At 41.6% G+C, this 8,988-nt stretch overlaps 1 protein-coding gene across 3 annotated transcripts in view; it reads left to right on the top strand.

Annotated features, from left to right (window-relative positions):
• The first annotated feature begins 2,832 nt into the window (after positions 1–2,832).
• Positions 2,833–8,988, top strand: part of FAM124B (family with sequence similarity 124 member B) — a 49,072-nt gene continuing 42,916 nt past the window's right edge. Inside the window, exon 1 of one of the 3 annotated variants that reach the window (XM_027876130.1) lies at positions 2,833–2,897. The gene's annotated coding sequence lies outside the window, so the exon portion shown is untranslated. Of the gene's footprint in view, positions 2,898–5,054; positions 5,125–8,988 lie in introns of those variants that run through there. The other 2 variants (XM_027876129.1, XM_027876128.1) reach the window with 2 other exon arrangements.

Raw genomic sequence — 8,988 nt, 5'->3', positions numbered from 1 at the left:
AGTCACTGAAGTCCAGCGAGAAGAGCAAAGTCAGGATGACTGGTGATGGCCCAGGATGCAGTGGATGACCTTGACATCTTCCATGCCTGAGAAAGCTCTAAGCGCTCCCCAGTGCCTGCTTCAGTCACCTTCATGGCCATTGGAACAAATAGTTCTCATCCACCCATTCTACTGGGGGAAGTCTTCTCATACTTGGGGTAGGCATGTGACCCTTTAAGAACAACAGGAAAGTTGCTCAAGGTTTAACTCATCCCAACTCTCTATCCACAGTGCCACCTATTGTTGGAAGGTGCTTTATATGATTTTACCCCCTCTTTCTTTAAGCTGTTTGTATTTTCTGATTTTTTTATCACATAAAAACTATAATTGATCATCATTTCTTTGTGATGCATCTCGATATATTAATTGTGTACAAAGGAGGACTGTAATGGAGGATGAAAGTTACTAAGTTGGTTTGCACAAAACAAAACTACATCTGGCGGCAGCTAGGTGGTGCAGTAGATAGAGCACCGGCCCTGCAGTCAGGAGGACCTGAGTTCAAATCCGGTGTCAGACCAAACAGTTGACACTTACTAGCTGGTGACCCTGGGCAAGTCACTTAACCCCAATTGCCTAAAAAAAAAAAAAAAAAAACTACATTAGACAATTAGACCATTCCTTAGAAGGCTGTGGATCACTAGCTGGGGGCAAGTTGATTGTAAGAGTTTTATGGTTTTGATTATTAATAATGTTGATAAACTTCCCAAAAGGTAGAACTAACCTAGATTAGGGCTTTTTCTCCTTTATTCTAGGCGAAAACAAGCTATTGTTTAAAAGGGGTTATATGTGGCTTGGAGTTCAGCCCCTGTTTCCAGCTTCCATTCTGCTCCAAATGTGCCATCCAGTGCTGAGCTTGGAGTCAGGAAGTTGTTGAGTGATTTCAGTCCTTTTGGACTCTTCATGACCCCATTTGGGGTTTTCTTGGCAAAAATACTGGAGTGGTTTGACATTTCCTTCTCCAGCTCATTTTACAAATGCAGAAACTGAGGGAAACAGAGATAAGTGACTTGCCCAGGGTCACACAGCTAGTGTGTGAGGCCAGATTTCAACTCAGAAAGATGAATCTTCCCAACTCCAGGCCCAGCACTCTACTGTACCACCTACCTGCCCCTGGAGACAGGAAGTCCTGAGTTCAAATCTAGCCTCAGATACTTACAAGCTGTGTGACCCTGGATAAGTCCTCTAACCCTTGTTGCCTCAGTTTCCTCATCTGTAAAATGAACTGGAGAAGGAAGTAGCAAACTGCTCCAGGAAGTTTGCTAAGAAAACCCCAAATGGGGTCACAAAGAATTGGACAAGACTGAAAGGACTGAACAACAACAGAGTAGAGCAGGGCATAGACCAAGGGTAGGTCTCACCTCCAGGGATACCTAATAGGGGAAGAAAAACCTAATCTGGAAAGAATCAGCCCCTCCCATTTACCTGGTAAGAAAAGTGAGTTTTTTACTTTCTCACAAACATTCTCTATTTCAATTAATTATTCTTGCCAGTGGGGTACTAAGCTTAGTTCCTCTTAGGCTGCTAAACAACTGTTGTCAGAATCCTCTATTGGAGTCAGTCTGGCCTGGGTTCAAATCCTAACTGCCAATAACCCTACTTGTCATCTTGGATACTTATCACTTCATTGCTATGATCCTTGGCTCACTTCTCTGTAAGTAATGAGGTTGGTCTCAATATTTTCTAGGGTCCTTTCCAGCTTCAAACTTTACTATATGAAAAGCAGCAACACTGACTGTAGAGCAGTGAGTAAAGTGCCATGTAGTTCTATAGCAAATACTTTATAGTGATCTCAAGAATGAAGATAAATTTCTGCTTATCGAATCTGAGAAACAGGAGACTGTTGGAGTGCCCTTGAGGGATGACCTAGGTAAATGCTTGGAGGCAGAAGATGACATGTTAGATTCAGGGAACAACCTCAAGGCAAGGCAACAAGCATTTGTTAAGCCTTATTATGTGTCAGGCTGGTGCTAATCACCAGGGATACAAATTTAAGTGTAACCTGAGTCCCGAAGCCCATTGGTATGGGATTCTCTCCTCACTGGTGGAGATCAATGCCCTGCACCTGTGTGAGGCAGAGAAGAACAGACAGGAGAGAAGATTGGCAGGCTCTCTGAGACTCTTCAGTCTCTGTAGTCACTTCAGGTGCTTCTGGTCTTGAACTTCAAGAGAGATGATGGAAGATGATGATAGCTGTTCAGATCGCTGAAGGGAAAAGCCTCTGGGAAGAAACCGACATGAAAGAAGCCAACAGTCTCCATCATGTCCCTATCCCTGGATTGCTAAACTACAGATTTCAGGGACGGGACTTTCCCCTTGGCTGAGATCTGGGACTCTCTCTCTCTCTCTCTCTCTCTCTCTCTCTCTCTCTCTCTCTCTCTGTCTCTCTCTCTCTGTGTCTCTCTCTCTCTCAGGCTGTTACCTCAATCCCAAAGGGAGAGCTTCTTCATTCTGTATTGTCTGGTATATATTCTCCTACATACAGTTTCTTCACTTTCTGTTTTGTTATTCCTCAAGACAAGTCTTGGATATAAAGGTTGGAGTGCTGTTTCCCTCATTAATCAATAATTCTCAGAAGTTTAGCCTGATCCTGAAAAGTGTATCTCTTAGACAAATAATATTTAAGAGAGCATAAAGATATCTCTTCAAGTGCTCCCTCTCTATTAGGAAAGCAGAGAGTTAAACTTTTGGCCCCAACCTCCTGCTTTCCCTCTCAGCAGGAAGTAAACCCTCCCTTGAAGAGAGGGGAGTGGAGGATGGGGAGAATTGTCTACAGACGTCCATTTTGCCTCCCTTGAGCCACAATGTGACACCTCCATGCTGCTTGTAGGGGACAACCTCACTACACAAGCAAAAGGAAGGTCAGTTCCTACCCTACAGGAGATTACATCCTAATGGGGAAGACGGCACATAAAAGGAAGCTGGAAAATGGGGAGTGGGTGGGAAAAGGAGAAGTACTTATATGGGGGTATTGTGGCAAAGTCCAGAAAGTCTGAAGCAGAGCCATGACAAGAATCAAAGATGATAGACCTGGGACTGTTTGATTCCTATCCTTTATGGCCCCCTGCTTTGGGAACCCAGAATTTAGGCTATACATTCTTTATATTACTGGCCAAATGGATTTCTCTGAATTGCCCAGGGAAGGTATTCCAAAGGACCTTTGGGAATACCACCTGATTCTAACCTGAGTACAGTGTATGATTGTGTCAAAACGAGGGTCAGGGATTGCAAAATACTATAGAAGCTCTGAAGAGGAAGAAATCAAGGGCAGTAATTATATCATGCCAGAAGTGGGCTTTCAGGAAGCTATACATTGAAGGATAAATGAGTAACATTTAGATAGAAGGATAGAAGGTTGTTGTCCTTCGTTCTGGAATAGGACCAAAATGACATCACTATGTTGGAGTCAAGGTATAGTGTGTTGGGACTGTGGCTGATTAAACCAACGCAAGCTCTGAATGCTTTAGCACAGGTAGGGCACAAATATTCCCTATGTTGAGATAAGTACAAACACAAGGAGGTTCAGAAATAGGGAAAAGTTACCCATCTCATTAGAGGATTCTGTATAGGAGTAATAATAAGGCTAGACAATTGTCAGATTATTTTTAGCCTTAATTTGCTGGCCAAGAAGTTTGGACCTTATCCTGTAGGCAGTGGGAAGCCACTGAAAAAGTATTCACCAGGTAAGTGATGTGACTAAAGGAAATTAGCACCATGGTTTTTATAGTGCTTTACATAGTTTATAAAGGGCTTCTTTTTTCAAGTGATTATTGTTTAATTCCTACAACAGCCCTGTAAGACAGGTAAGGGAAGCAATCCTCCCTTTATGGGTGGGGAAACATGCAGAAGCCCTGAATTCTCAGAGCTTTTGACATAAGAGTTCAGCAATCTTCACACAACATACAGGTTTCCCAGTTTGGGACATTTTTGTAGAGGGAGGAAGGTTATGTGGAAAAATAATGTTGATCATTTTATATATAGAGAAAGGAGAGCAAGGAAAAAAACATGGAAATAGGGAAGCCTCTAAATTCCATCCTTTTCCCACCTATGGAGGCAGTTGGTGTAGAGGAAAAATGAAAATTTCGGGAAATTTCCAGATTTGAACGCAGACTGCCCTCCTTCAAAAACTGGTTTTGTGTTCTCTTTAGCTTTTTCAGCCTCAGTTTCCACATCTGTAAAAATGAGAGTAAAACTTGAACTACCACCTTTGGACTTGTTATGCAGTCCCTACAATGCCAACTATCCAGAACTATTTTTACCTCCTTTCAAAATCCCTGAATTGGTGAGGACCCGTGGGTAACCAGTATAATGAGTGAGCCCATACTTTTTCCATCCCAACCCCCAAGTTTCAAAGATCAGCACAGTGGGCAGCTCAGGTGTCTGAGCAGACAGCCTCCAGCTCAATCCAGGGCAGTAGAGAAAGGGGTTGCACTGCCCCAGATGACCTTGATCCACCGAGGGGGTTGGAAGTGGTGAAGCCAGTAAGCCAGTAAGAGATCTGCGCTCTTGTGGCTGCCCCGGCCCTCTCTGGGTCTGGCAGAAGGACGTGAGCTGCTGTCCAGTTCCTGGCCGAGGTCTGGGCGGCGCTGTTCGGAAGAGGGAGGAGCTTCAGGCGCTGTGGGTGGAAACCCAACAGAGCCCCTGAGGCCAGGATGCGAGTGGCTGCAGCGGGGTGGAGCGGTCAGCGCTTCGGGGCTTCGCGACCTGCGCTCTGTCTTCTACCCTTTGGGCAGTAAAATGCGTGCATAAGTGTGAATAGAACCACAGGCGGGGGCTCGTTCTCCAGACCCCAGACAGACAGAGCTGGGTTCCCAAGCTGGCCCTGAGCCCCACAAGCCCCCAAGTCCCGGCGCCTACGAAACCTTGAGTCCCTTCGGAGCTCTGCGCAAGGCTAAGCCAGCCAAAGAAGCTGCTTTGGCAGCAGGTCCGTGCCGTCATCACTGGCAGAGAAGCCCGGGCTTCGTTCCTGGCTCCGAGTTGGTCCAGCATTATCTTGGAAAGTTCGTCCTTTCGAAGAATTCCAAAGCGCTACCAGCTCCAGCCGAGGGAGATGCTGCGTGTCCAAAGTTGCTTCCCAGTGGGCTCAAGGTGCGTTTGGCCAGCAGATCCGGGGTCTTTGCTTCTGGAGTAGGGAAGGCGCCTTGCCCTGTCTTGCCAAACGGGCATAGGGACGCACCTTTCTTTGCAGTTATAACTCGCTGGGGCTCTCTGGGCATCTGTCTCCTTTGCCTGCCTCTCTTATCTTTTCTCCAGTCTTTCCCTATATAGGCGCTTCACTTTCATTAGACTCCAGTCTGCAAAGGACCTTAGATGTCATCTCCTTCAAATCCCTCACTTTATGGATGAGGAAACTGAAGCCCAGAGAGTCGAGGAGATGTGCCTAAGGTCACTCAGGTGGCTGAGCAGGGGATTCCAGCCCAGAGCCTCAGACTCTAAAGTCAATGCTGTCTCGGGCAAGACTACTGCTCACGGTGCCTATTGGTTATTCTGACTCTTTTTCTCTTTAAAGGTGTCAGTGTTTTCTTCCACAAGTCTACCCTGCAAACGCACACCACCAAGATTTGTTAGCATAAGCGGTAGACTTCGTTCCTTTAAACGCATCCCCTGTTATCTTTATGAGAAACTTTTTGTAATTGGACATTTACTTTTCCCCGCTTCCTCCTGAAATAATAGTGAATTGATCTGGTCACTAAAGGACAGAGACCAGAACCTTGTTTGAATCACTAGCTCAAATAATGGCACAAAGTAACCATGGGAACTGGCAACTTTGCTTTTTATTCATCTCCATTCTCTGAGTATTTAAGAAATTTTTCCTTTCACTTACAAAAAAAACTTTTGAAATGATAATTTTTTTGCTCCCTACTGAATTTCCAAGAGGTTTCAACTGTTCTTTCATGTGTTGGCTATCAGTCTTTGATTATGAACCCAGGTATATGATTTCTTCTCCCCCAAAAGAAAGATAATTAAAATTAAATTAAATTATAGGTTCTGATTTCTTCCAGTTTTAAAATGAACAGAAAAAAAAAACCTAGTTTCTAAAGACTTCGGGACTCATGAGCTGACCAATCATGGCTTCAGAAGACTGATAAAAAAAAATGGCCTCCTGTCCCTGGGCAGAAAGATGATGGACTAGAGATGCAAAATGAGTCGCTCATGTTTAGATAGGGCCAAAATATAGATTTGTTTTGCTTGACTGCCCTTATTTATTATAAGGGAGAGCTTGTGTTACTGAGCACCATTTAAAATAAAAGACCAGAATGTTAGGAGAGTAACCATTTGGCAAGTTCCAAGACTAGACCACAAAGGGAAGAAATTTTAAGAAACCCGAGTGTAAAGAGTACTCAGAAGCTAACGGTTTTTTTACTAAAAACAAACAATTAAGACAAATACCCAATACTTTAAAAAAAAATAAAGGCTACATTTTGGTGCTTGCTCTGTAAATGTTTTTATTTTAATCTATTGAAGAGACTGCATGAGAAATGATTTTAAAGTTTTATTTATTTACTCTTTCTTTAGGAAATTAACTTTTATGGGAAGTGGCCAGAAAAATATACCCTAAAAAGAATTTCCTACAGTATAGCCATGGCAGAAATGAAAATGTGGAAGAGGCAAAGAAGTATGATGTTCTGAATCTATACATTAATTAATAAGAAAGAGAGTAAAAGAATTTAGTAGCAAGGAAATGTCAGAGCATGATCAAATTCTAAAGAAAATACAAAGGAATGCTACTCTGTTTCAGGGTGAAGGCCCAAAGATAGACATCTAAAACTGTAGATTACACCTGTAATATTGAAATAATCCTGGCAATTATTGAACCAATGGAAGAATTTGGAAAACTCTAAATGGAGAAACAGTTGAAAGACTAGCCAAAGAGGAAAATGTATATGATTTTTAACATTCACATCATAGGAAATATAGGTTGAGGAAGATCCCCCACATGTACATACATTTCTCTTTTGTAAATTCATTTGACACAAATCTCATTACTGCCATAGCCCAGATTGTGAATCTGGAAGCTGATGACTATGGAGGTGAAGTGATTTGCTTGAGGTCACACAGACAGAAAGAGCAGAGCTAGGATTCTAATCAAGCACCTAAGATTCCACACGATAACTCCCACCCTTTCCACTTGAAAGTGCTAACATCTTGTTGCCAAGCCCATTTTATCATTATTTGCCTTGCTATTCATTTATTAACTATTACTGAGTACAGAACTTTATATTACTATAAACACAGTAGAAAATGAAATATTAACTGGAAGATATAGTTGCCATCCTCAAAGACCTTTCAGTTCAAGCAAAAAATGGAATAAAACTAAATATGTACATATACAAGAGTCGTTGCTACAATACTCTAGTCTTTCTTCATTGTGGAATCACTTCTTAAGTGAATCCACTTTATAAAAGAGTCTTTTCAGTGTGTAGGTAACTAAAACTGTTGGCTTGACTTTTACCTAGTCCTCCAGGGTGAGTAGTGCTATAATGAATTCCAGTGTATAAAGTCCAATGATAAAAACATACATGGTACTGAACCAGCTATAACGATTCTTGGGTAATACATAGAAGTGCCTAATAGTAAAGAAGGTTAGCAAGGAATGTACTGTTATGACTGAGCCCAAGTGAAATATACTTGGAAAAAATTTGGTGCAAGAGGAGAGGCTGAAGCTGAGTTTTGAATGTGGGGGAAAGGGAAAGAAAGGAGAAGGGAAATGAGTGTTCTAGGTGAGGTGCACAGCATAAGTAATGTTCTAGAATGAAGAGATAGAAGAACTTAGGATCATAGATTTACAACTGCAAGGGACCTTAGAAGCAATCCAATTCAACTCCCTCACTTTTACAGATAAGGAAATTGAGGCATAGAGAAGTTAAGTGACTTCTGAGGTGTTAAGAGATTAAACTCAAGGTCACATAGTAGACATTTGAATAGTGCTGAGAAATGAGAAGTGCTAGTTGCTGAATTAAGGGGTTAGGTAGACAATTGTAAAAAAAACACATGGTCAAGTGTTTTAGTAGGATTGAAGAGGCAAATAGAAAAGAAAATAAGGATTGGGTTAATGGAAAATAAATTCAAACTGATATCTTATTTTCCAATAAAAACATTGCTTTCCAATTTATAAATATCTTCAAACTTATGTATTAATGGCATGAAGAACAAGGAAGAAAATTATTTATCTTTTGACTTAAGGTCATAGAACCAAAGAATTGAGAGGGAATTTAGAGGTTATCCAGTTTAATCTCCCAACCAATACAGGAATTACCTGTCAAATGTTCCTACTAAGTGGCCAGCCAGCCTCAGTTCAAACAATTTCATTGAAAAGGAACTTACTACCTCAGAAGGCAGCCCATTCTTTTAAAATTACAAACAACAACAACACTGAGCCAAAATCTGCTTTCTTGAAACTTTTCCACTTTCTCCCATGATCCTCCTTCTGCCCTCTGGAAACCTATAAAATAAGTCTTTTTTTCCACATGACAACCCTTCAGATATTTGAAATGCTTATATTCCCTTGTAAATCTTTTCTTCTCAGGCTAAATATCCCCAGGTGCTTTTGACATTCCATATATGACATGATTTCCACATCCATTACCATCCTGCTTGCTTTCCCTGGATAGGCTCCAGTTGTGAAGGTCCCTCTTAAAATGGAGGGCCCAGAATCAAGCATGGCATTCCAAATGTGAGCTGTCCAGTGTGGAGTGCAGTGGAACAGTTTACTCTGTGTACTTTAATTTAAGATACCTAAGATGATATTTACTTATGTTTTGGCAACTATGTTTTGATAGATAGATAGATAGATAGATAGATAGATAGATAGATAGATAGACAGATAGATAGAAAGATAGATAGTTATAGATATAGATATATATTCTATGTCTCATGTTGAGACAAGCTACTAAAAATTTAAATACTTTCCATGTGAATTCCTGTCAAGCCACGTGAATATCCCCCACCTTA

The sequence above is a fragment of the Vombatus ursinus genome, unplaced genomic scaffold (assembly GCF_900497805.2).
Source record: "Vombatus ursinus unplaced genomic scaffold, bare-nosed wombat genome assembly UNPS02014810.1, whole genome shotgun sequence".
In the NCBI taxonomy this organism is placed as follows: Eukaryota; Metazoa; Chordata; class Mammalia; order Diprotodontia; family Vombatidae; genus Vombatus; species Vombatus ursinus.
Note: the sequence above shows the minus strand (reverse complement) of the source record. Positions and strands in the feature narration are given on the sequence as shown.